Here is a 26,803-nt window from a genome sequence, read left to right as displayed (position 1 = left end):
AAGGAAAAATATCTTCACAAACTTGTCCCAATCACAAATGAACTTACTTTGGACACAAATGTTTTTTTTCCTTTTAGAGTCTATTTTAGACAAAGTCTTCCAGATAAAACTTCAGATTCTAGCCCAAGATTGTATTTAGTCTTTTGTTTCAAAATATATTGTTTCTCCAGAGATTCTCCCGCCATCTTCCCACATCAACCCAACACACTTCACCCTCACACCCACATTTAAATATAATCCAGGAAACACATCAATATATATATTGTTCCTCTCACTATTCCATGGATGGATTCACCAGCAAGCTAGATACCAATGAGGCTCTCTGCTGAAGGTAGCTTTAGACAATAGAGACAATAGACAATAGGTGCAGGAGCAGGCCCTTCGAGCCTGCACCGCCATTCAATATGATCATGGCTGATCATTCCTAATCAGTATCCTCTTCCTGCCTTATCTCCATAACCCTTGATTCTACTATCCTTGAGAGCTCTATCCAACTCTTTCTTAAATGAATCCAGAGACTGGGCCTCCACTGCCCTCTGGGGCAGAGCATTCCACACAGCCACCACTCTCTGGGTGAAGAAGTTTCTCCTCATCTCTGTCCTATACGGTCTACCCCATATTTTTAAGCTGTGTCCTCTGGTTCGGCGGAAACTCATCAGCGGAAACATGTTTCCTGGCGCCAGAGTGTCCAATCCTTTCATAATCTTATATGTCTCAATCAGATCCCCTCTCAGTCTTCTAAACTCAAGGGTATACAAGCCCAGACGCTTCAGTCTTTCAGTGTAAGGTAATCCCGCCATTCCAGGAATTGACCTCGTGAACCTACGCTGCACTCCCTCAATAGCCAGAATGTCTTTCCTCAAATTTGGAGACCTGAACTGCACACAGTACTCCAGGTGTGGTCTCACCAGGACCTTATACAGCTGCAGAAGAACCTCTTTGCTTCTATACTCAATTCCTCTTGTTATGAAGGCCAGCATGCTATTAGCCTTCTTCACTACCTGCTGTACCTGCATGCTTACCTTCATTGACTGGTGTACAAGAACACCCAGATCTCTCTGTTGCCCTTTTACCTAAATTGATTCCATTGAGGTAGTAATCTGCCTTCCTGTTCTTGCCACCAAAGTGGATAACCATACATTTATCCACATTAAACTGCATCTGCCATGCATCTGACCACTCACCTAACTTGTCCAGGTCACCCTGTAATCTCCTAACATCCTCATCACATTTCATCCTGCCACCCAGCTTAGTATCATCAGCAAATTTGCTAATGTTATTGCTGATACCATCTTCTATATCATTAACATATAATGTAAAAAGCTGCGGTTCCAGCACGGATCCCTGCGGTACCCCACTGGTCACTGCCTGCCATTCCGAAATGGAGTCTTTATCACTACCCTTTGTTTCCTATCAGCCAACCAACTTTCAATCCAATCTAGTACTTTGCCCCCAATACCATGCACCCTAATTTTACTCACTAACCTCCTGTGTTGGACTTTATCAAAAGCTTTCTGAAAGTCCAGATACACCACATCTACTGGATCTACATCGTCCATCTTCAGAGTTACATCCTCAAAAAATTCAAGAAGATTAGTCAAGCATGATTTCCCCTTCATAAATCCATGCTGACTCTGACCTATCCTGTTACTACTATCCAGATGTGCCGTAATTTCATCCTTTATAATAGACTCCTGCATCTTTCCCACCACTGAGGTCAGACTAACTGGTCTATAATTTCCTGCTTTCTCTCTCCCACCTTTCTTAAAAAGTGGTATAACATTCGCCACCCTCCAATCCTCAGGAACCGACCCCGAATCTATCGAACTCTGGAAAATAATCACCAACGCATCCACGATTTCCCGAGCCACCTCCTTCAGTACCCTGGGATGTAGACCATCAGGCCCTGGAGACTTATCAACCTTCAGACCTAACAGTCTCTCCAACACCAAATCCTGGCAAATATAAATCCCCTAAAGTTCAGGTCCTTCAGCTACTGTTACCTCAGGGAGATTGCTTGTGTCTTCCCCAGTGAAGACAGATCTGAAGTACCCATTTAATTCTTCTGCCATTTCTATGTTCCCCATAATATATTCCCCTGTTTCTGTCTTCAAGGGCCCAATTTTAGTCCTAACTATTTTTTTGCCTTGCACATACCTAAAAAAGCTTTTACTATCCTCCTTTATATTATTGGCCAGTTTACCTTCATACCTCATTTTTCCTCTGCGTATTTCCTTCTTAGTAATCCTCTGTTGCTCTTTAAAAGCTTCCCAGTCCTCAGTTTTCCCACTTATCTTTGCTATGTTATACTTTTTCTCTTCTAACTTTATATGTTTCTTAACTTCCTTCATCAGCCACGGCCGCCCATGCCTCCTCCTGGAATCTTTCTTCCTTTTAGGAATGAACTGATCCTGCAACTTCTGCATTATACACAGAAATATCCACCATTGTTCCTCCACGGTCATCACTGCTAAGGTATTGCACCATTGAACTTTGGCCAGCTCCTCCCTCATAGCTCCATAGTTCCCTTTATTCAACAGAAGTACTGTCACTTTCAACTGTCACTTTCTCACACTTACCTCCATGATTAGAAGTTTCAATAAAATGGGTGTGAAAACATGCTGAGACACAGTAGGTTAAATGATGAATTGTTTAATGCACTGATTAAAGATTTGGTCGAGACAAAAGATCAATGTTCCCAAAAATTTTATCATGCTAAGTTGTGACTTAAGCCAAACTGGTTACAATATACATTCACCAATGTCCACACAGCTTTTAAAAGAAATTACATTTTATTAAAACATAACTTTTAAACATAATTCAATCCCACAAGAATTTTATCTACCTGATGAAATTCTTTTATCAGTTTTTGCAAGTTGATTAAATTGCCCCCTTATTCTACTATATTCAAAGTGAAATTAATACATGCTCACCGAATTCATCTCTGCTATCATGCTGGAAAACTGGATGTAGGTTTGCTCGTGAGCTGACAGGTTCATTTCCAGACGTTTCGACACCCTACTAGGTAACATCTTCAGTGGGCCTCAGGTGAAGCAGTGTACATGATTCCTGCTCTCTATTTAAATGTTTGGGTTTCTTTGGGTTGGTGATGTCATTTCCTGCGGTGATGGCATTTCCTGCAGTGATGTCGTGCTGCTGATTTAGTATTTCAGCTAATGAACTTGAAATACAGTGCAGGAACTGTAACAAACGCTACATTAGACAAACAAGCAGAAAACTAGCCACCAGGGTATATGAACATGACCCTCTCTCACTAGTATCCTTACATACAGATAAGGAAGGACACCACATCGACTGGGACAACACATCCATCTTAGGACAAGCCAAACAGAGACAGGCACGAGAATTCCTAGAAGCATGGCATTCCAACTGGAATTCTATCAACAAACAGAGTTAGACGCCATCTACCACCCCCTGAGAAAAAACAGGAGCTGACATCACCAACCCAAAAAAAACTCAAACATATAAGTAGAAAGCAGGAATCATGTACACTGCTTCACCTCTGAAACGTCTGGAAATGAACCTCCCAGCTCAGCAAGCAAACCTATATCCAGAGCCTCAACCTGAGCTACAAATCTTCTCAAAACTCGCTAATGCTGGAAAACATTTTAATCGACAGAACTAGGTGGAAGATAGCATTTGAATAATACTTAGAGATGATATTGCTTCAGGAGAGCAGGATCTAGTGTAAGTTTGGGTGGACATGAGGATGAGTAGGTGGGAAAAGTCACTAATGGGAGTGGTTTACAGGACTAACAATAACCACAATGTGGGACAAGCTTTACAAGACGACATTCTGGGTGCTTGTGATAAGAAATAGAATAGAAATAGAAAAGAAATAGAAATTTATTGTCACCTGCACTTTTAAATGGAAAATACAGTGGGAATGTTTGTACAATGCCCTATCACAACATCTATATCAATCCTACATAGTAATAAAATAAATTAAGACCAAGTTCATCACAGTTCAGTTAACAGCTCCTAGGCCTGGGAAAGCTGGTTAAGAAACGATGGAATACCTAAAACACACAGCTGGGCCAAGATCACCATGCCGCGCTGCTGGAAGCCTTTGTTGAAGTCTCCTTTGGCAGAGGCTTCCAGGCCAGGCCTAGACTGCCACTCCTGAATGAGACTGCCTGCCAGAATATCTGGAAGTCTATGCTGAAGAAGACCCCACATGAGGATAAGACCTTCTCACTGGGTCAAGACCACTACACCAAGCAGAGACCACCACAGCAGGCCAATGGAAGCCACCCAATCGCTGGGCCAGGAGAAGCCTTTCACTCAAGTCAATAAAAAGATAGATAAATCTTGATAGTCACTGTAATAATTGTCTTAGCTGGCTACTCGTGGACTTGGAGGGATCGTCCAGACTCCATCTAACTCACCTCAAACTTCTAACAACTGGAACATTGTAAGACTGTAAGAAATAGTAACAGACGTAGGCCATTCAGCCCCTCAAGCCTACTCTAGCTTCCATAGAGGATGTTAAAAATCACGGGTGATATTAATTTCCATATAAACTAGTAAAATTAGATCACTGGTGGTAACTTGTATGAGAAGTTCATAGAATGTTTTCAAGATAGCTTCTTAGAACAACTTTTTTGGGAACCAACAAGGGTGCAATGTGAGAGGACTAACTTATGACCTCAAAGTTAACGTACCTCTCGGAAGCAATGACCACAATATGATTGAATTTTACATTCAGTTTGAAAGAGAAAAGATTGAAGCATAGAGAGTATTTTAAATCTAAATAAGGACAAATATGTGGGCCTGAAGCTGAATAAGCAGAAGAGTACCGGCATTTATCAACTAGGTGTAACATCAGTAGAGATATGTATTATATACTTCACTCAAGCCACCTCCACTCTAAACTCCAGTGGAAATGAACTGCACATAATTAAGGGGATATTTCAAAATGTACAGAATAAATATGAAGAAAAAATTTAATTGGAGGACCACAGAGGTGAGGGATGAACATAAAACTTAGGGGAAAAAAGCATGCAACTGCACAAAGAAGAACAGTAGGTGAGACGGTTAGTTTGAAAATAAAGAACAGCAAATAATGACTAACAGATTAAATTGGAGAAGGAAATGAAAGTATGAGAGGAAGCTAGCTACAACAGTACAAAGGGATAACAAGACTTTCTACAGGTATAGAAAAAGTGAATGTTAGTTGCCTAAAGAATGAAGATGAGGAAGTAATAGTGAACAAAATGAACAAATAGTTAGCTTGCCTTTAATAGAGAAGATAAAAAAATCATTCCACTTATAGGTGTAAATCAGGCTGTGAAAGGAATTTAACAAAATTATGATCACAAGGGGAACTGTTCTAAGCAAACAAAGGAGCTGCAGGCTGACAAGTCTGAGTCTCAATAGATTTCATCAGAGGATCTTAAAAGAGGTTGCTGGAAAATAACCATGAACATGCTATCCCTGCTACTTACAGCTGTCCACTTCCTCCCCCAAAAATGGCCTGACCTATCCCCACCCACCACCATCCTTCTCCACCTCACTCCATCCATTCTCATTTAAACAACTTCCTTTACTCCTCACTTCCTTCAGATCAATGGCGTTTACATGAGTATCCATATGGCCTCAGTCATACCCTTTGTGGGGTACATGGAACGTTTTGACTCCAGCCTTTCCTTCCTTGTCATCCATTTCCATATCTGGGAATAGACTGGTCACTGATAACCACTACAAATCCATAAGACATTGAAGCAGAATTAGGCATTTGGACCATTGTGTCTAATCCACCATTCAATCATGGCTGATACATTTCTCAAATCCACTATCCTGCCCTGATCCCCTTACCAATCCACAGTTCTTTGCATCAATATATTTCACAGATTAGCCAGACGTTGGTTGATAAAATTCTTCCATATCTCAGTTCTGTAGGATCGAATGGACTATACATCCTCACACCCTGCTTCCTGTAAGGAGTCCTTTCCATTCTCCCAGTTTCTCAGTTTCTGTTGCACCTATTCTGACAATATCATCTTCCACATGAAAGCCTAAGATGTGTTCACCTTTTTCTTCAACTGAGAATTCCCCGGTACCAATGCCCTTAGCCCTGTCTGACCCACCTCCTGCACGTCCGTCCTCACTCCTTCCCTTTCACAACAATGGTAGGGTCCCCCTTGTATTCAGTTTCTGTGCCACCACTCTCTCCAACCATAGAATCATAATCTGCCATTTATGCCATTTCCTGCAGGATGCCAACACCAAACACGTATTGCCCTCCCTTGTCAGTGTTCCACAGGGTCCATTCCCTCCAGATCCACTCCTGCTCCACTTCTAATACCTACCCACATCCCCATTGCACCTTCCTATGCAATCACAGAGATGTAACACTTGCCTGTTAACCTTCTCCCTCCTCACCATCCAAGGTCCCAGATAAACTGTTTAGGTGCATTCAATCTAACCCACTACTGTACATTCACTGCTCATATGTGGTCTCCTGTACACTGGGGAGATGACAGGCAGTCTGGCCGATTGCTTTATGGAACACTGCCAGCTCCTGTCATGAAGCAGGTTGTTTTCAGTACAGCCAACCTATTTTCAACCACTCATTGTCCCTGTTATCCCCTATCTTCTTCCCCGCCTTGTTATCCACAATCCCTTTGCCTGCCTATCCTTTTTCGTTCCTCTCTTTCTGCACTCTGATTCCATCTATTCACTCACTCCATTCCCTCCCAAGCTCTGTCACCAGCATAATTACCAACTTTTCCCAGTTTCTAGTTCTGAAGAGGAGTCACTAGACTTGAAACTTTGACTTTGTTTTCCCTCCACAGACGTTGCCAGAACTGCCGAGTTTTGTAAGCAATTTGGTTGTTTCAGATCTGCAATATCCACTGGAGTTCAGAAGAGTGAGAGATGACTTGTTTGAAGTATATACGATTCTGAACAGTCATAAAGATGTACAGCGCAGAAACAGACCCTTCGGTCCCAAACTAATCTAATCCCATTTGCTAGCACTTGGTCCATATCCCTCTAGACCCTTCCTATTCATATACCCATCCAGGTGCCTTTTAAACATTTCAATTGTACCTGCCTCCACCATTTCCTCTGGCAGCTTACTCCATACATGCATCACCCTCTGTGTGAAAAGGTTGCTCCTTAGGGCCCTTTTATATCTTTCTCCTCTCACCCTAAACCTATGTCCTCTAGTTCTGGACTCCCCCAGCCTAGCGGAAAAAAACTTTGTCTATTTATCTTGCCTTGACAAAATTGGATATGGAATGGATAATTCCACTTCTGGGTCAGTCCAGACTAGCGAGCACAGTTCTAAAACTAGGAGTCACCCTCTCAGGACAGAGATGATTCTGCATATTCTTGCATTGTGTAACTTTGGAAATTTCAACCTCAGAAGGCAATGGAGAGAGGGTAAAGTACTCTTTTTAAGAGGGAAACTGATAGATTCTTCTTAGGCAGGATTCTCAATGGTTATTGGGGGTAGATGGGAATTTGAATTTCAAAACACAAGCAGGTCAGCCATGATCTTATTGAATCACAGAGCAGTTTTGAATGGTCCACTGTTGCGATTTCAGGTGGTCATACGCAATCCTCATATACAAAAACAATGAAAAGTTTACATTTTTATTAATCTAAAGGGTGGCAGGGACCTATGTTTCATTCCTACAACCTATTATGCTTTTACAATCACCAAAGAGAATTCAAACAATATCAACTTGGTGTTAACAACATTCAGTGCTGTGAACTGTAACCAGTACCCAAGTACAGAAATATGGCAGCAATTCTTTAAAGCTATTTTGCCATTTGGAAACTAGATGGTGCAGATACTTATCATTCACTATAATAGAAAGAACTGCAGATGCTGGAAATGAAACAAAAACAAAAACAGAAATTGGTTGAAAAACTCAGCAGGTCTAGCAGCATCTGTGGAGACAAAGCAGAGTTAAAATTTCAGGTTCAGTGACCCTTCTTTAGAACTGGGTGAATTCAAAACATTACTGATTCAAACAGAAATAGAGAAAAGGTGACTAAAAATAGACATACAAGTGCAAATGACAGAAACTAGCAAAAGACTGTTACTGTGTTCCACAAGGTCACCATTTCTTGTACAGATTTCAGATTGTACAGACAAACTGAGTTTTTTTGGTGTCCTACATTTTAATTCTATTTTCTTTATTGAACGACTAAATAACAAACAGTTTCTGTAATTGTGTATCAATGTCAAATCTTTTTCTACAAAGGCAGTTTTTCTTTGGGTAGTTGATACCACATGGAATAGTTTGTCAAGCACTTCCTGGATTATTCCTACGCTAAATTTGATTATTCCAATGCTAAATTCAAATTAACACTTGGTGTTATGATCTTTGAGACGAGTAATGTGTTCAGTTTCCTTAAAAATCTAAAACCCCAGGTACTTAATAAAGATTGAAGCCTCATGTTTCAACTTAAATCAAAAGCATTTCACTACATCGAAAGCAAAGAACATGAATACTAATAAAGATGCTTGATTTTAAATTGTTGGTCATATTGTCGTTCCGTTTCTCTCTCGCTCTCGCGCTCTCTCGCTCTCTCTCTCTCACCCTCCCCTCAGTCGAAGCAAAACACTCAAACACAGTACAGTTTTACCTCTTTCATCTTTATTCTGGGCCCTGGAAGGAGAGAGAATGATCGCCCATTTGCAGAGACATGAGTTCTTGGTCATCTCTGGAATAGCAGTTTATTAATGAATTATATAGTCATTTTACAGGGAGGAGCATCCAGATAAGGCAACATACATATTGATTGGAGGAGAAAGTGAGGTCTGCAGATGCTGGAGATCAGAGCTGGAAATGTGTTGCTGGAAAAGCGCAGCAGGTCAGGCAGCATCCAGGGAACAGGAGAATCGACGTTTCGGGCATAAGCCCTTCTTCAGGAATGAAGAAGCCCTTCTTCATTCCTGAAGAAGGGCTTATGCCCGAAACGTCGATTCTCCTGTTCCCTGGATGCTGCCTGACCTGCTGCGCTTTTCCAGCAACACATTTCCAGCATACATATTGATTGGGTGACCGTTACAATCAGTGAGTGCCAATAGTAAAGTTTAAGCCATCTGCTGTTACACAATGAATACTTTTTGCCTTGTTAAACTGACCTTACATACTGAGTGCTTCCAATATTGTTAAATGGATCTATATAATGAATCCTTTTCCACCTTGTTAACTCATTACCGTTGTTTCACAAAACTCAGAAATTAACTCCTTCCCTACCTGCTCATACCCAATACACATTCTCAATGTTAAGTATGTTATAAGTGCAATGAACTCAGTGACTTATAATGGAGTCACAGAGATGTACAGCACGGAAATAGACCCTTTGGTCCAACTCGTCCATACCAACCAGATAACCCAACACAATCTAGTCCCACTTGTCAGCACCTGGCCCATATCCCTCCAAACCCTTCCTAATCATATACCCATCCAAATGCCTTTTAAATGTTGCAATTGTAGCCTCCACCACTTCCTCTGGCAGCTCATCCCAAACATTTACCCACCCTCTGCATGAAATATTTGCCCCTTAGGTCTCTTTTGTATCTTTCCCCTCTCAACCTAAACCTATGCCCTCTAGTTCTGGACTCCCCCAACCCCAGGGAAAAGACTTTGTCTATTTATCCTATCCATGTGCCTCATGATTTTATAACCCTCTATAAGGTCACCCCTCAGCCTCTGACGCTCCAAGGAAAACAGCCCTAGGCTATTCAACCTCTCCCTATAGCTGAAATCTTCCAACCCTGGCAACATCCTCATAAATCTTTTCTGAACCCTTTCAAGTTTCACAACATCTTTCTGATAGGAAGGAGACCAGAATTGCACGCAATATTCCAACAGTGGCCTAACCAATGTCCTATACAGCTGCAACATGACCTCCCAACTCCTGTACTCAATAATCTGACCAATAAAGGAAAGCATACCAAATGCCTTCTTCACTACCCTATCTACCTGCGACTCCACTTTCAAGGAGCTATGAACCTGCACTGAAAGGTCTCTTTGTTCAGCAACACTCCCCAGGATCTTACCATTAAGTATATAAGTCCTGCTAAGATTTTCTTTCCCAAAATGCAACACCTCACATTTATCTAAATTAAACTCCCTTGTCACTTCTCAGCCCGTTGCCCATCTGATCAAGATTTGAGTGCGAGCAGCAGCTAAGGTAAGACAGTTTGCTTTAAAATTACTTACCGGTAGCGGTGTTTTTTTCTCTCTTTACAGAAAGAGCGGGAGCAGCAGGGGGAAGTGACGAAGACCAGAGGGGCAGCCGGGTAGGTTTTTTTTCCCTTTAAAAGCGCGCAGGAGAAGAACCCGAGGCACTACAGAGATAGTATCTCCCACCCGCCCTCCTCCTCTAACCTAAATAATAAGACCCGTTGTGGTAAGTAGGTAAGTGCTGCATTTTGCTTGTTGTATTCTTTAGACCCAGTTTTTTTTTATATAAAAGTTTACTTTCAGAGGGATGGCAGTGAAGGCAGTGCAATGTTCCTCTTGCAACATGTTTGAGGTGAGGGATGCCATGGACGTCCCTGCTGATTACACTTGCAGGAAGTGCACCCATCTCCAGCTCCTCCAAGACCGTGTTAGGGAACTGGAGCTGGAGTTGGATGAACTTAGGATCATTTGGGAGGCAGAGGGGGTCATAGATCGGAGCTTTAGGGAAGTAGTAACTCCAAAGATGGCAGATAGATGGGTGACAGTGAGGGGGACTGGGAGGAAGCAGCCAGTGCAGGGACCCCCTGCGGCCGTTCCCCTCAAGAACAAGTATACCGTTTTGGATACTTGTGGGGGGTTGGGGAGACTTACCAGGGGTAAGTAATGGGGCTCAGGCCTCTGGCACGGAGCCTGTCCCCGTTGCTCAGAAGGGAAGGGTGGAGAAGAGCTGAAACTTTATTGCTGGAACAGCACAGCAGGTCAGGCAGCATCTAGGGAACAGAAGATTCGACGTTTCGGGCACATGAACTTAGGATCATTTGGGAGGCAGAGGGGGAGAAGGGTGGAGAAGAGCAGAGCAATAGTAATTGGGGACTCGCTAGTTCGGGGCACAGATAGGCGGTTTTGTGGGAACGAGAGAGACTCACGTTTGGTATGTTGCCTCCCAGGTGCAAGGGTACGTGATGTCTCTGATCGTGTTTTCCGGGTCCTTAAGGGAGAGGGGGAGCAGCCCGAAGTCATGGTCCACATTGGCACCAATGACATAGGTAGGAGGAGCACTGAGGATGTTAGGCAGGCTTTCAGGGAGCTAGGTTGGAAGCTCAAAGTTAGAACGAACAGAGTTGTTGTCTCTGGTTTGTTACCCGTGCCACGTGATAGAGAGTCGAGGAATAGGGAGAGAGAACAGTTAAATGCGTGGCTACAGGGATGGTGCAGGAGGGAGGGATTCCGGTATTTGGATAACTGGGGTTCTTTCTGGGGAAGGTGGGACCTCTATAAACAGGATGGTCTGCACCTGAACCTGAGGGGCACCAGTATCCTTGGTGGGAGGTTTGCTAGTGCTCTTGAGGGGGGTTTAAACTAACTCTGCAGGGGCATGGGAACCCAGACTGTAGCTTTAGGGTGCAGGACCTGGAGTGTAGGGAGGTTAGGAACATGGCATCAATTTCAAAGGAGGGTGCCTGTAAACAGGAAAGTGGCTTGAAATGTGTATACTTTAATGCAAGAAGTATACGAAATAAGGTAGGTGAACTTGCAGCGTGGGTTGGTACCTGGGACTTCGATGTTGTGGCTATTACGGAGACATGGGTAGAACAGGGACAGGATTGGCTGTTGCAGGTTCCAGGGTTTAAATGTTTTAGTAGGGTCAGAGGTGGGGGTAAAAGAGGGGGAGGTGGCATTGCTTGTCAAAGATAGTATTACAGCTGTGGAAAGGACGATAGATGAAGACTCGCCATCTGAGGTAGTTTGGGTTGAAGTTAGGAATAGGAAAGGTGAGCTCACCCTGTTAGGAGTTTTTTTACAGGCCTCCTAATAGTCCTAGAAACGTAGAAGAAAGGATTGCGAGGAGGATTCAGGAGAAGAGTGAAAGTAATAGGGTGGTTGTTATGGGGGACTTTAACTTTCCTGATATTGATTGGGAAAGCTATAGCTCTAGTTCGTTAGATGGGTCAGTGTTTGTCCAATGTGTGCAGGAGGGTTTCCTGACACAATATGTAGATAGGCCAACAAGAGGTGAGGCCATACTGGATTTGGTTCTGGGTAACGAACCAGGCCAGGTGTTAGAATTAGAGGTAGGTGAGCACTTTGGGGACAGTGACCACAATTCGGTGACTTTTACTCTAGTGATGGAGAGGGATAAGTGTGCACTGCAAGGCAAGAGTTATAGCTGGGGGCAGGGAAATTATGATGCGGTGAGGCATGACTTAGGATGTGTGGCTTGGAAAAGTAAGCTTCAAGGCAAGGGCGTAATTGATATGTGGAGCTTGTTCAAGGAGCAACTATTGAGTGTCCTTGATAAGTATGTACCCGTCAGGCAGGGAGGAAAGGGTCGTGTGAGGGAACTGTGGTTTAATAAGGAATTGGAATCCCTTGTTAAAGGGAAGAGGGCGGCCTATGTAAAGATGAGGCGTGAAGGTTCAATTGGGGCGATTGAGAGTTATAAGGTAGCCAGGAAGGACCTGAAGAGAGAGCTAAGAACAGCAAGGAGGGGACATGAAAGGTCCTTAGTTGGGAGGATTAAGGAAAACCCTAAGGCTTTCTATAGGTATGTCAGGAATAAAAGAATGACTAGGGTAGGAATAGGTCCAGTCAAGGATAGTAGTGGGAAGTTGCGTGTGGAGGCTGAAGAGATTGGGGAGACACTGAATGAATACTTTTCGTCAGTATTCAATCAGGAACAGGACATTGTTGCCGATGTGAATACTGAGTCACAATTAAGTAGAATGAATGGCTTTGAGGTATGTAGAGAAGAGGTGTTGGAAATTCTGGAAAGGGTGAAAATAGATAAGTCCCCTGGACCTGATGGCATTTATCCTAGGATTCTCTGGGAAGCAAGGGAGGAGATTGCAGAGCCATTGGCCTTGATTTTTATGTCCTCGTTGTCTACAGGAGTAGTGCCAGAAGATTGGAGGCTAGCAAATGTGGTTCCCTTGTTCAAGAAGGGGAGTAGGGATAACCCTAGTAACTATAGGCCGGTGAGTCTCACTTCTGTTGTGGGCAAAATCTTAGAGAGAATTATAAGGGATAGGATTTATGAACATCTGGATAGGAATAATGTGATCAAGGATAGTCAGCATGGTTTTGTGAAGGGCAGGTCGTGCCTCACAAACCTTATTGATTTCTTTGAGAAGGTGACTAAGGAGGTGGACGAGGGGAAAGCGGTAGATGTGGTGTATATGGATTTTAGTAAGGCGTTTGATAAGGTTCCCCATGGTAGACTACTGCAAAAAATACGGAGGTATGGCAGAGGGTGAGTTGGAGGTTTGGATTAGGAGTTGGCTGGCTGGAAGAAGATAGAGGGTAGTAGTTGATGGCAAAGGTTCATCTTGGAGTGCCGTCACTAGCGGTGTTCCGCAAGGATCTGTTTTGGGACCATTGCTGTTTGTCATTTTTATAAATGACCTGGAGGAGGAGTTAGAAGGTTGGGTGAGCAAGTTTGCGGATGATACGAAAGTGGGAGGAGTTGTAGACAGTGAGGAAGGATGTGGCAGGTTACAGCGGGATATAGATAAGCTGCAGAACTGGGCAGAAAGGTGGCAAATGGAGTTCAATGTAGCTAAGTGTGAGGTGATTCACTTTGGTAAGAGTAATAAAAAGATGGGGTACTGGGCTAATGGACGGATACTTGGTAGTGTGGATGAGCAGAGGGATCTTAGTGTCCATGTACACAGATCTTTGGAAGTTGCCACCCAGGTAAATAGTGCGGTGAAGGCGGCATATGGCGTACTGGCTTTTATTGGTAGAGGAATTGAGTTCCGGAGTACTGAGGTCATGTTGTATAAGACTCTGGTGCGGCCGCATCTGGAGTATTGTGTGCAGTTTTGGTCGCCATACTATAGGAAGGATGTGGAGGCACTGGAACGGGTGCAGAGGAGGTTTACCAGGATGTTGCCTGGTATGGTAGAAAGATCGTATGAGGAAAGGCTGAGGCACTTGGGGTTGTTTTCATTAGAGAAAAGAAGGTTTAGGGGTGACTTGATAGAGGTGTACAAGATGATTAGGGGTTTAGATAGGGTCGACAGTGAGAATCTTTTTCCACGTATGGAGTCAGCTATTACAAGGGGGCATAGCTTTAAATTAAGGGGGGGGTAGGTATAGGACAGATGTTAGGGGTAGTTCTTTACTCAGCGAGTCGTGAGTTCATGGAATGCCCTGCCAGTAGCAGTGGTGGACTCTCCCTCATTATGGGCATTTAAGCGGGCATTGGATAGGCATATGGAGGATAGTGGGCTAATGTAGGTTAGGTGGGCTTGGATCGGCGCAACATCAAGGGCCGAAGGGCCTGTACTGCGCTGTTTTCTTCTATGTTCTATCCCGTTGTAATCTGAAATAACCTTCGCTGTCCACTACACCTGCAATTTTGGTGTCATCTGCAAACCTACTAACCACACTAACTAGTCAGAGGTCAACAACTTTTAAACAAGGTTGGCTCAACTTGCTCATACGGCCCAACATTCACAATTTAAACTAGTCCCATTTGTCAGTGTTTGGTCCATATCCCTCCATATCTATCTATCCCATCCACGTACCTGTGTGAATGTTTCTTGAATGACAAAATTGTACTCGCTTCCACCACTACCTCTGGCAGCCTGTTCCACACACTCACCATACTCTAAAAAAAACTGCCCCTCTGGATCCTTCTGTATCTCCCCTCTCTCACCTTAAACCTATGCCCTCTAGATTTAGACTCCCCTATCATGGAGAAAAGCTGTCGGTTATCTATCTTTTCTATATCTTTCAAGATTTTTTATACCTCTATAAGGTCATCTCTCAGTGTCCTATGCTCCAGGGAAAGATGTCCCAGCCTATCCAACCTCTCCTTATAACTCAAACTTTGCAGGTAGAATCCTAGTAAATCTTTTCTGCACTCTTTCTAGTTTAATAGTATATAGTATACTACGGCGAACAGAACTGCAGGCAGTACTCCAAATGTGGTCTCACCAACATCTTGTACAGCTACAACAAAATGTCCCATCTCCTATACTCAATGCTGTGACTGATGAAAGCTAGCATGCCAAAGGCCATCTTCGCCACCCTGCATACCTGTGACTCCATTTTCAAAGAGCTGTGAACCTGTATCTCGAAATCTCTTCTATAATACTCCACAGGGTCCTACTGTTTTCTGTGCAAGTCCTGTCCTGGTTTGTTTTACCAAAATGCAACACCTTGCATTTATCTAAATTAAACTCCATCTGTCATTCCTCAGCCCACTGGCCCAGTCAATCAAGATCTTGTTGAATTCCCAGATTACCTCCTTCAATGTCCACTATACCACCAATCTTGTGTCATCCATAAACTTACTAACCATATCTCTAAATTCTCATCCAAATCATTTATATCAGTGACAAATAGCAGTGGACCAAGCACCAATCCTTGTGGCACACCATTGGTCATAAGCCTCCAGTCTGAAAATCAACCCTCCACCACCCTGTCTTCTACAGTCCAGCCACCTTTGTATCCAATTGTTTAGCTCTCCCTGGATCCCATGAGATTTAACATTACTCAACAATCTACCATCTGGTGCCTACTGAAGTCCATGTAAACAATATCTACTGCATTGCACTCATCCACTTTGTTGGACAATCCTTCAAAAAACTCAAACAAATTCGTGAGACATGACTTGCCACACAGAAAGCCATGCTGACTATCCTAAATGAGTCCTTGCCTCTCCAAATGCCTATAGATTCTGTCTCTCAAAATCCCTTTTAACAATTCACCCACCATGCACGTTACGCTCCCAGGCACTCCTCTCCAGCCTTTCTTAAATAATGGCACAACATTAGCCACCCTCTAGTCTGTGGGCACTTCACCTGTGGCTGTTAATGATACAAATCTAAACAGAAATCCCTAAATCCATGTTTATATGCATTCTTTAAACTTACAGACCAGGATTTTAATCAGATAACTATCAAAAAATCAGAAAATTAAGCAACTGATCTGAGTACTGCTTCAATAACAGTCAAGATGGTGGTAGGAGATAGTATAGTGGATTAACGCTGTTCTCTGCAGGAAAGAGCTCAAGTCCAGGCAGCTCTATTATCTGTCACTTGCCAGAGGTCACGTCTGCTCTAGGCGGAAGAGGAATTTGCGGTGAGGAGGAGAGGATCCAATGGTTATGGTCCATATCAGTATGAATGGTAAAGCAAAATCCTTTCCCAGTTCTACCAGAGGGAAGCTAGGAGTTAAATTAAATAGCAGAACTTCTAAGGTAACAATATCTGAGTTAGTACATGAACCATCTGAGAACTGGCATAGGATGAATGAGATCAGAGAAATAAATGTGTGGTTCCAAGTCTGATGTAAGAGAAGTGGGTTTCAGTTTGTGAGGCATGGGCTCCAGTTCTGAGGAAAATGGGATCTGAACTGATGGGGCAATCTACACGTGAACTGTGCTAGGACTGATGTCTCTGTAAACCACATACATAGGGTAAGTAGAGAAGAACATAGGAACTGGAGTAGTCCATTCAGCCTCGAGTATGTTCTAATATTCAATGAGGTCATGACTGATCTGTGGCCAAACCCCATATACTGTTATCCAAGATCACAACATCTTTGCTTAACAAAAGAATATGTATCTCAGATTTAAAATTAACTAATCTAGCATCCACTGCCATTTGTGTATGGGAATTCCAAACATCTAATAGCCTTTTTGTGTAGAAGTGCTTCCTAACATTTCTACTGAACAGTCTCACTGGCCCTAAGTGTCAGACTATGCCACCTAGTTCTAAAATCCTCAAACAGTGGAAATAGTTTACCTACCCTGGCTTTTCCTGTTAATATCTTGAAGACTTCAATAAGATCAACTCTTAACCTTGAAAATGCTAGAGAAAATCAACATAATTTCTATCATCTTTCCTCATAAATTAACCCTGAAGTCCAGGTCTCATTCCTATAAACCTATGCTGTTCTGCCTCCAAGGCCAATACGTCCTTCCTAAGGTATGGTGCCCAGAGGGATTTAAACAAAACACGAAGGAGACAAGGGATCAAACTCGATAAATGCAACACATCAAGAGATAGAGTGGAAGCAGGAGAAGATAATACTAAAATGGAAAGTGAAAGCTTGCTGAAATTATAACTAGGGAAGTATTGTGGTGCAAATGGATAGAGCTGCAGGTTTAAAAGTCTCCAGGTCCTGACAGATCTCATCTTAAAAGAAATAGTTAATGAGGTATTAGATACTCCAGTGTTAATTTTCAAAAATTTAATATACCAGAAACGTTCCATCCAACTTAAAAGTAGCAAATATGTCTCAAGAAGGGAAGACGACAGTAACTGTGGAATTATTGACCTGTTATTTTGACATCTGCTGTGGAGAAGATTTTAGAACCAATCATTTAGGAAGTTAGCAACTGGAAAAAAACTCAAGATGAAGGGAATGAAAACACAATGTCTAAATTTGCAGATGAGATAAAGATGATGGGAAAGTATGTTGTGAAGATGAAATAATGAGGATGCTGGAAGATACAAAGTGGTTGAATGAATGGGCAAAACTCTGGCACATGTGGGAAAATGTGAAGTTATTCACTTTGTCAGGAAGAATAAAAAAGGTAGAGTATTATTCAAGTGCAGAATTGCAGACAAACTCCAAAAGGATGCTAGGTATTCTTGTGGATCTGTCTCAATGAGTATAAGGAGGGATTAAGGATAATGGAATGCTATCCTTTATCACAAGAGGAAATTAACATAAAAGAAAGATGCAACTGCTTCAGCTATAAACAGCTGTGGTGACAGCACATCTTGAATATCTTATGTGGTCTTAATCCCCTTATTTAAGAAAATATGTGAACTTGTTCAAAGCAGTTCAGAGAAGATTTGCGACTGAAGGGAGATGAAGCTTTGGAAGAATATAGGGAATGTAGGACCAATCTGAATAAAGGAATTAAGACGGCTAAAAGGGGTCATGAGATATCCTTAGTGAAAAAGGTTAAGGAAACCCCCAAAGCCTTTTATTCTTATATAAGGAGCAAAAGGATAACTAGGGAAAGGGTTGGCCCACTCAAGGACAAAGGAGGAAAGATATGTGCGGAGTCAGAGAAAATGGGGGAGATTCTTAATGAATACTTTGCATCAGTATTCACTGAGGAGAGGGACATGGTGGATGTTGAGGTTAGGGATAGATCTGTGATTACTCGGAGTCAAGTCAGCTTAAGGAGAGAGGAAGTGTTGGGTATTCTAAAAGGCATTAAGGTAGACAAGTCCCCAGGTCTGGATGGGATATATCCCAGGTAACTGAGGGAAGTGAGGGGGGAAATAGCTGGACTTTAACAGATTTTTGCAGCATCCTTGAACACAGGGGAGGTCCCAGAGGACTGGAGAACTGCTAATGTTGCCCCTTGTTTAAGGAGGGTAGCAGGAATAATCCAAATAATTACAAACCTGTGAGCCTGTCATCAGTGGTAAGGAAGCTGCTGGAGAAGATAATGAGGGTTACTATATATGGCCCTCAGGCTTGGAGGGCCAAAGGGCCTGTTCCTGGGCTGTAAATATACCAACTGAGAAAAAATGGGCCCATCAGTGATAGGCATCATGGTTTTGTGCAGGAAGGTCATGTCTTAGAAACCCAATAGAATTTTTTTGAAGAGGTGACAAAGTTGATTAATGAGGGAAGGGACGTAGATGTCATATACATGGACTTCAGTAAGCAGTTTGATAAGGTTTCCCACGGTAGGCTGGTGGAGAAGGTGAAGTCGCATGGGGTCTAGGGTGATCAAGCTGATGGATAGAGAACTGGCTGGGCAACAGGAGACAGAGTAGTAGTGGAAGGGAACTTCACAAAATGGAAACCTGTGACCAGTACTGTCCCACAGGGATCCATGCTAGGACCACTGTTTTAAATGATTTGGAGGAAGGTGTAGGTTACCTGAGTAGCAAGTTTTCAAATGACACCAAGATTGATGGAGTAGCAGATAGTAAAGGGGACTGTCAGAGAATACAGCAGAATATAGATAGATTGGAAAGTTGGACAGAGAAATGGCAGATTAAGTTCAATCTGGGCAAATGCAAAGTGATGCATTTTGGAAGATCCAATTCAAGAGCGAACTATACAGTAAATGGAAAAATCTTGGAGAAAACTGACATACAGAGAGATCTGGGTGTTCAGGTCCATTGTTCCCTGTAGGTAGCAATGCAGGTCAAGAAGGCTTTCCTTCATCGGACAGGGTATTGAATACAAGAGTTGGCAGGTCATGTTACAGTTGTCTATGACTTGGTTCAGTCACATTTGGAACACTGCCTACAGTTCTGGTCACCACATTATCAAAAAGATGTGGATGATTTGGAGAGAGTGCAGAGGAGGTTCACTAGGATGGTATGGAGGATGTTAGCTCTGAGGAGAGATTGAGTAGATTAGGATTATTTTCACTGAAAAAACGGAGGTTACGGGGGGGACCTGATTGAGGCCTACAAAATCATGAGTGGTAGACTGGGTGGATATCAAGAAACTGTTTCCCAGAGTTGAGGACTCAATTACTAGGGGTCACAAGTTCAAAGAGAGGGGACATGCTTAGGGAGATACGTGTGGAAAGTTCTTTCTGCAGAGGATGGCAGGTGCCTGGAACATGAAGCCAGCAGAGGCAGTATGAATGGGAACGATAGCATCATTTAAGATGTATCTAGACAGATACATGAATGGGCAGGGAGCAAAGGGAATACAGATCCTATGAAAACAGGCAGCAGGCTTAGATAGAGGATCTGGATCGGAGGGTTTGGAGGGCCGAAGGGCCTGCTCCTGTGCCGTAATTTTATTTGTCCCTTATTGCCTAAAATGAGGGGATTGAGCGATCAGGAAAGATTGGATAGTTTTGACTTCTACTTAGCGTGAGGGATCATTTGAATGAAGTATATAAAATCCTGAATGGTCTTAACAAGGTGAATTTGGAAAAGTTATGCACTCTTCTAGGTGAGTGTTGTAAAATTGGGAAACGCCCTTTTAAGATAATAATGAAGGCAATTTTTATTCTCAAAGGGTTGCTCAGCTTTTGAACTCTCCACCTCAGAAGGCACTGGATGCATGGTCACTGAATATTTTTAAAGGAGGTGGTAGTCAGGATTCTTATTAGGCAAGGAAATAACAAGGTTAATGGGAACGTGGAACGCAGAAAACAAACAGGTCAGTCATGATATTATCAAACAGCAGAGCATGCTTGAAGGACACAAATGGTCTACATGCGCTCCTAATTCATACCTTCATATGTAATGCACTGAAATGTCAGTCTTGATATCGGTGTTCAATCCCTGGAGTGGGCATTAGACCTCTGACTCAGATGAGAATACTACCAACTGAGCCACGCCTGAAGTAGCGATCCTCCAGTTATTAAATGTCGTGTATATTCAGAGGAAATTCCAAGCACCGCATAAAATGCAAGTTTGGTACTTCTCAAATAAATTACCTTTCAAAAAACATATGAAAAATAACATCTGCTGAATGTATGGACCAACAACCTTGTAATCCCCTGAAACAAGATGAAGACTAGAAATCCTGACTTTCATCATGGCAACTCAACATGTTCACCCTATTTACTTCGGATTTCAACTTCAACCTCAATTTTCAGTCTGGAGATATATACACTATTAACATTTCAGTGGCTGATGTCATAGCGACACGTTAGTTTTGAAGTTTGGCTGGAGTGGGTGAAGGATGTGCATGGAGGGAGGAGATTAAAGTAAGGCTAGAGTGTTTAAACTTTGGCTCTGAATACTGAAAAGCCAACACTTTGAAATACAGAAAACTCACACCAATTTGTGACCATTTGCTTGACTGCACTGAAAGGACTAAAATGGCAAAGGTACTAAACCGTATTTTGTCTCTTGTTTTCACAGTGGAAGATAATAATTTCTTCACAAAAACTGAGTCAGAATCTGGCAGATGGAGTTTGATGTGGATGAATGCAAGGGTGCCCATTTTGGCCAGTAAAATAAAAGAGCAAATTATTATTTGAATGGGAAGTAGATACAAAGTGCATCAGTGCAGAGGGATCTAGCTGTCTTTGTGCATGAATTGCACAAAGCGGGTATGCCGATGTAGCGATTAATAACAAAGGCAAATGGAAAGTGGTTACAATTACATAAGATGAGATCACACCTGGAATACTGTGTCCAGTTTTGGTCTCCTTAACTTAAGGATGGATGTGGTGGCACTGGAGGCAGTTCAGAGGAGGTTTACCAGATTGATTCCAGGGTTGAAAGGGCCGTCATATGAGGAATAGTTAAATAGCTTGGGCTTGTACTTGCTGAAGTTCAGAAGAGAGAGGGGAGTATCTGATTGAGGTAAACAATGCTAAAGGGGATTGACAAGATGAACGTTGAATAGATGTTCCCCCTGTGGGATAGTCTCGAACAAGAGGGCATAGATATAGAGTGAGAGGAGGTAAATTAAAAACTGAGATGAGCAGGAACAGTTTCTATGAATCTGTGGAACTCTGCTCCAGACTGCAGTGCAGGCAGAATCAATCAACAGATTCAATATAGAAATAGACATATTTTGATGCAAAACAAGATAAAGGATTATGGGTAGCAGGCAGGAAAGTGGAGTTGAGATCAGGATAAGATCAGCCATGATCATGTTAAATAGTGAGCATGCTTGACAGGCTGAATTGCCTCCTCCCTCTCGTAATTCCTATGTTCCAATGTTCCTATGACTCATCTTGCCTCACTGAGGATTAAATCCAATATCGCCATCTGTATCAATAACTTGGCATATATGCAAAAGTAATATAAATAGGTATTTAACAGTATAAATGGACTCCACTGTGCATGAAATACAGCTTAAAAGCTTGGGTACGACAATGAAATATTTCTGGATGGAAGAATTTTTGATATACACTGCATATACTCATCCCAGTTTTGTACAGAAAGGTACAGATTAAACGTGATGGTCAGTTCTTGACAACATATGTGTCATACATAAATATTCATTTATCATCTGCGTCTGCTCTCTATTATGATTGTACACTATGCTCATCTGTACTAAAACATTATATTCTAACTTCAACAACACAATTCCAAAAATAACTCAAAGTCAAGGCAATATAATCAGTTGTTGTCTGATGAACTGCTGGGCTCTGAGGCAATTATTTCTTTTTAACTATTTCAATATTGTGACCTAGATAGTACTTTTGTAATATTTCCAGAGAAAAGCTTCCTTTATTCATGCTAAATTTTTTTGTCTACAACTTTAGCAAGATGTTAAGTATTAATAAGTATTAACACAGATTGGGAATATCTAACAACATCACTATCAATAATTCTAGGTACAAATGGACTATTGTTAAACCAGGAATCAAGTAATAAAATGGTGTGTACAAATGAACAATAGAGGATAGTGTATAAAACAAAATGAGAAACATGCCCCAAAATGCTGAAAAATATTCCAGTATTAAATTCTGAGTTTTTGGGAACACGTTCTCACCTCTCATTCACCATGACATCTGTACACTCATTCCCAAAGAAAATAAATCTGTACGTATAGTATGCTCAAATATACAATTACTACTATACTACTGAAGCTCTGAGTCATGTACAGCTTTTGCAAAGAGTTAAAGTGAAAGTTAGAATTGATAATTCTGGAATACTTAGTATTCTGCTCAATAGCAAACAATAAAAACATTGGACTCAAAGAACCGGGCTCACGTCAACCCAAATGCACTTCAAAGGGATGCATGTGGCATGAACATAGGACAACTGACCCAAATTCAAACTGATTTGACTCATCATGCTCCTTCAATTCACCTTATCCTCCATTATCAAAGCTTCACCAAATGTCCAAAATTGTCCATCTTTTAGATTAGATTAGATTAAATTATCGTTTGAGCTTGTTTTTAATCGGACCTATCTCTTCCAGAAGCAGTATAACCAAGGAAGTGAAATGCAATTTTATGACAATCTATGCATAAAATGTTATACTTGCATAACCATTTTAAGTTAATAGTTTAAACAGCCTGGATGTAAGCTTGCCCACTGCGCTGGAAGGTTCGTTTTCAGATGTTTCGTCACCAGACTAGGTAATAGTGAGCCTCTGGATAAAGCCCGGTTTCTATTTTTATGTTTGTGTTTCCTTGGGTTGATGATGTCATTTCACGTGGTGACATCATTTCCTATGGTGATGTCATCTCCTGTTCTTTTGTGTTTGTTGATAGAGTTCCAGTTGGAATGCCTTGTTCCTCATCCAAACAAGCAAAACACATCCAGAAGCCCTAGCCACTCTACTCTACATCAAAGACATCTCGGTACCGACTGCCAGACTACTCAGACCTCTTGGTATCATGGTAGTCCACAAACCCACCAACACACTAATACAGTAGCTAATGTACTTGAAAGATCCTATATAGACAACAAGCAAAACTAATGTCATTTACAAAATTCCTTGCAAGAACTGTAACAAACACTACATTGGACAAACAGGCAGAAAACTAACTGCCAGGATACATGAATATCAACTAGCCACAAAAAGACATGACCCACTCTCACTAGTATCCTTACAAATGGATGAGGAAGGACACCACCAACTGGGAAACACATCCATCCTTGGACAAGCCAAACAGAGACATGCATGAGAATTCCTAGAAGCATGGCATTCCAACCAGAACTCTATCCACACACACATTGACTTAAATCCCATTTACCACCCTCTGAGAAAAAGAACAGGAATTGACATCATAATGAAAAATGACATTGCCACAGGAACTGACATCACCAACCCAAGAAAACCCAAACACATAAATAGAAAGCAGGCTACACCACCAGTGCTTTATCCAGAGGCTCACTGAAGATATTACTGAGCATGGTGACAAAACATCTGAAAACTCAGCGAGCAAATCTACATCCAGAACCTCAAACTGTGCTACAAATCTTTTCAAAACTCGCTAAGTTCAAAGAGCTTGCTGATAGAAAATCATCTCATCAGGTAGAAGTTGCTGTTACTGGAGAATCATTATTTGACTGAAAAAAATACTTGTTTCCTCAATTACAGATACATTTATTTATTTAACGTTTTTGTTAGTTACTCAAACCTTCCCACTTAGCAGCAAGCTCCCTGTTTTCCACACAACCATTATCTATCACTTTTATACCAAACTCATCCCAAAAATCATTCCTCCATAAATCACATCAAACGTCCCAAAATCATTACCGTGATAAACCCCACTAAGTTCAGCACAAACCCTTCCACTAAGTACCAGTTCAAAAGCTTACACAGACCCATCCGTCACATCTGCGAAACTGTCTCGGAACCCGCTCCATCCAATAGTCACAACAAAAGCCCCCTCCCTCATTAGCCTCCCCCCACATCCCCTCCCCTGTTAGCCAACCCCCACATCCCCTCCCCTGTTAGCCAACCCCCACATCCCCTCCCCTGTCAGCCTCCCCCAGTCTCCCTCCCATTAGCCAACCCCCACATCCCCCCCCCCGTTAACCTCCCCCAGTCTCCCTCCCATTAGCCAACCCCCACATCCCCCCCCCCCCCGTTAACCTCCCCCAGTCTCCCTCCCATTAGCCAACCCCCACATCCCTCCACCCTCCCCCCTCTGAAGACGCCTGTGTTACTGAACCGGGACTAATTTACTTCCTGCCCGTTCGTTCGCATCCCCCACCCCCAACCCCCTCCATAGGAAGCCGCCACATCCTGAACCGGGCTCTCTCTGGACCCGGAAAGGTGGAAACGAGCGGCTCCAACAGGGAAAGGAAGACCCGAGGGGGCCGGTAGGTTGGTTGATGGGAGCCGGCCTGGGAGTAGGCCCGGGGCCCGCTCCCCACTTGGAGCGGCCTCCGCACCCACCCCTTTCACCGCTCACTCAATGCTGCAGCTCTGCGCAATGTGTATATGTGTGTGTGAGAGAGAGAGGTACAAACCTCTGGCTGTGTGTGTTTTTCTGAAGCGAGCTCGGTGCCTGCTCCTAGAGACGGGAACTCCTGCTCCTGCCGTTCCTCCTCTCCCGGGCCTGCCGTCTCTGGACGTGGCAAAACGCAGCGAGCATGCGCGCTCCAAACACACAGGTTGGCATTTCCCTCCCTGCATTTATCACTTTACCTTTTTAACATTTCTCAGGAAGTCTGTTCACCTGAAGAATTTCTGCTCTGTAAAAAAAAGATTCTTTATTGAATGGGGCTAATAGAAAATAAGAGCAGGCCATTCGGCTCTTGCAGCCTGTTCTATCATTCTGGCGGATCATTCCAACTCAGGATCTTTTCCCCACTTCCTTCACATAGCCATAAGAACTACATTTCACTCCATCTTGCCAACAATTAATGTTTTGGCCTCAATTGCTTTCTGTAGCAGGGAATGCCTCACTACTCCAGCGTACAAATTTTTTATCTCATCTCAGTCCTAAAGGGTCTACCCTATATCCTTTAACTATGATCTCTGATCCTGGACTCCCTGATCATCAAAAGCGTGCTGCATTTATGAAGAAGATGTACAGCACAGAAATAGACCCTTTCATGCCGACCAGAAATCCTAAATAGATCTACTTAAAAATCACACAATACCAGGTTATAGTCCAACAGGTTTATTTGGAAGCACTAGCTTTCATAGTGCTGCCCCTTCATCAGGTGGTTGTGAAGAATAAGATCCTGATCACAGAATTTATGGCAGAAGGAGTCCAGTGTCATGGAGATGTGATGCATTACTTTAGATTAAATCTTTCATCTTTTAGAATGGGATATGCTGGTTTCTGTTCTTTGATATGTAAATCCCAGAACTTCTTTTCAATTACATCCTCAAGATAGCTCAGCTTTTCTAACAATAGGTGTGAAGTCTGCCTGTGTTCCAATGTTGAGGCTGAGGTGAGGTGAAATTGATTAATCCTGCTTGGCCAGGATTTCGTCCAGCCTTTTGAGTATATTTAAGGGTGGGCTAGGCAGATATTTGAACTTCCAGGGAATCAGAGAATATAGGAATTGGGTGAAGTTGAAGATCAGTCGTGATCTTGCTGATCATTAGAGTAGACTCAAGGGATCATATAGCCTGCACCAGTACTAGGCAACTCAATTTTTTAAAAGTTAAAACTAGGACGCATTGAAAAGCTATGAGAAGGTTCGGTACTATGAGATCATTATAGTGATGACATCTCCAGAATCTGTCCAACCTGAATCAGCAACTCAATTCCATAGATCATTTCAAAGAGATCATCAGGAATGGAGCCATCATTGCTTTATGCAGGTATAATTACCAACATCCTTGGAGATATCTTGAGCTCGGGAACACAGGTACACTACATGCAAAGTAATGTGATGTGTCACGTGTTTACAGACAGAAGGACACAGTTTCTACTTCTAAGCCCAGTTTACACTTGACACAGAGGGAAGAAGTGAACACTAGTCATTTCAATTTATTTTAGGAAGTTATCAGGGCACTAGAACATTTAATGAAAAGCCAGCAAAACCAAGATATCCACTTGCCCAATGCTCTTATCATATTCCGACATTTTTAAAGGCACAGATAGTTTGAAATGCGACTCTGTAAATCATACAATGGAGAGACAGCCCCATAGTGCTCTTGATCTGAAAACAAACAAGTTCATCAAATGCTAAGTAGACTAGGTTAGGATGTTTCTTGATTCTGGATTAGTGGTGCTGGAAGAGCACAGCAATTGAGGCAGCATCCGAGGACAGGCAAAATCGACGTTTCGGGCA

General features: G+C 42.5%; 1 protein-coding gene across 2 annotated transcripts in view; it reads right to left on the bottom strand.

Moving 5' to 3' along the window:
• The window catches only part of tfg (trafficking from ER to golgi regulator), a 118,657-nt gene extending 93,506 nt beyond the window's left edge, over positions 1-25,151 (bottom strand). For both annotated transcript variants that reach the window (XM_043701129.2, XM_043701130.2), the window contains exon 1: positions 25,022-25,151. The gene's annotated coding sequence lies outside the window, so the exon portion shown is untranslated. The remainder of the gene's footprint in view (positions 1-25,021) is intronic.
• Between the last annotated feature and the right edge of the window lie 1,652 nt (positions 25,152-26,803).

This window comes from Chiloscyllium plagiosum, unplaced genomic scaffold, assembly GCF_037043375.1.
Source record: "Chiloscyllium plagiosum isolate Xiang-an unplaced genomic scaffold, Cpla_swu_hap1 HiC_scaffold_12, whole genome shotgun sequence".
In the NCBI taxonomy this organism is placed as follows: domain Eukaryota; kingdom Metazoa; phylum Chordata; class Chondrichthyes; order Orectolobiformes; family Hemiscylliidae; genus Chiloscyllium; species Chiloscyllium plagiosum.
The sequence above is the reverse complement of the archived record's forward strand: the minus strand, read 5'-3'. Positions and strand labels throughout refer to the sequence as shown.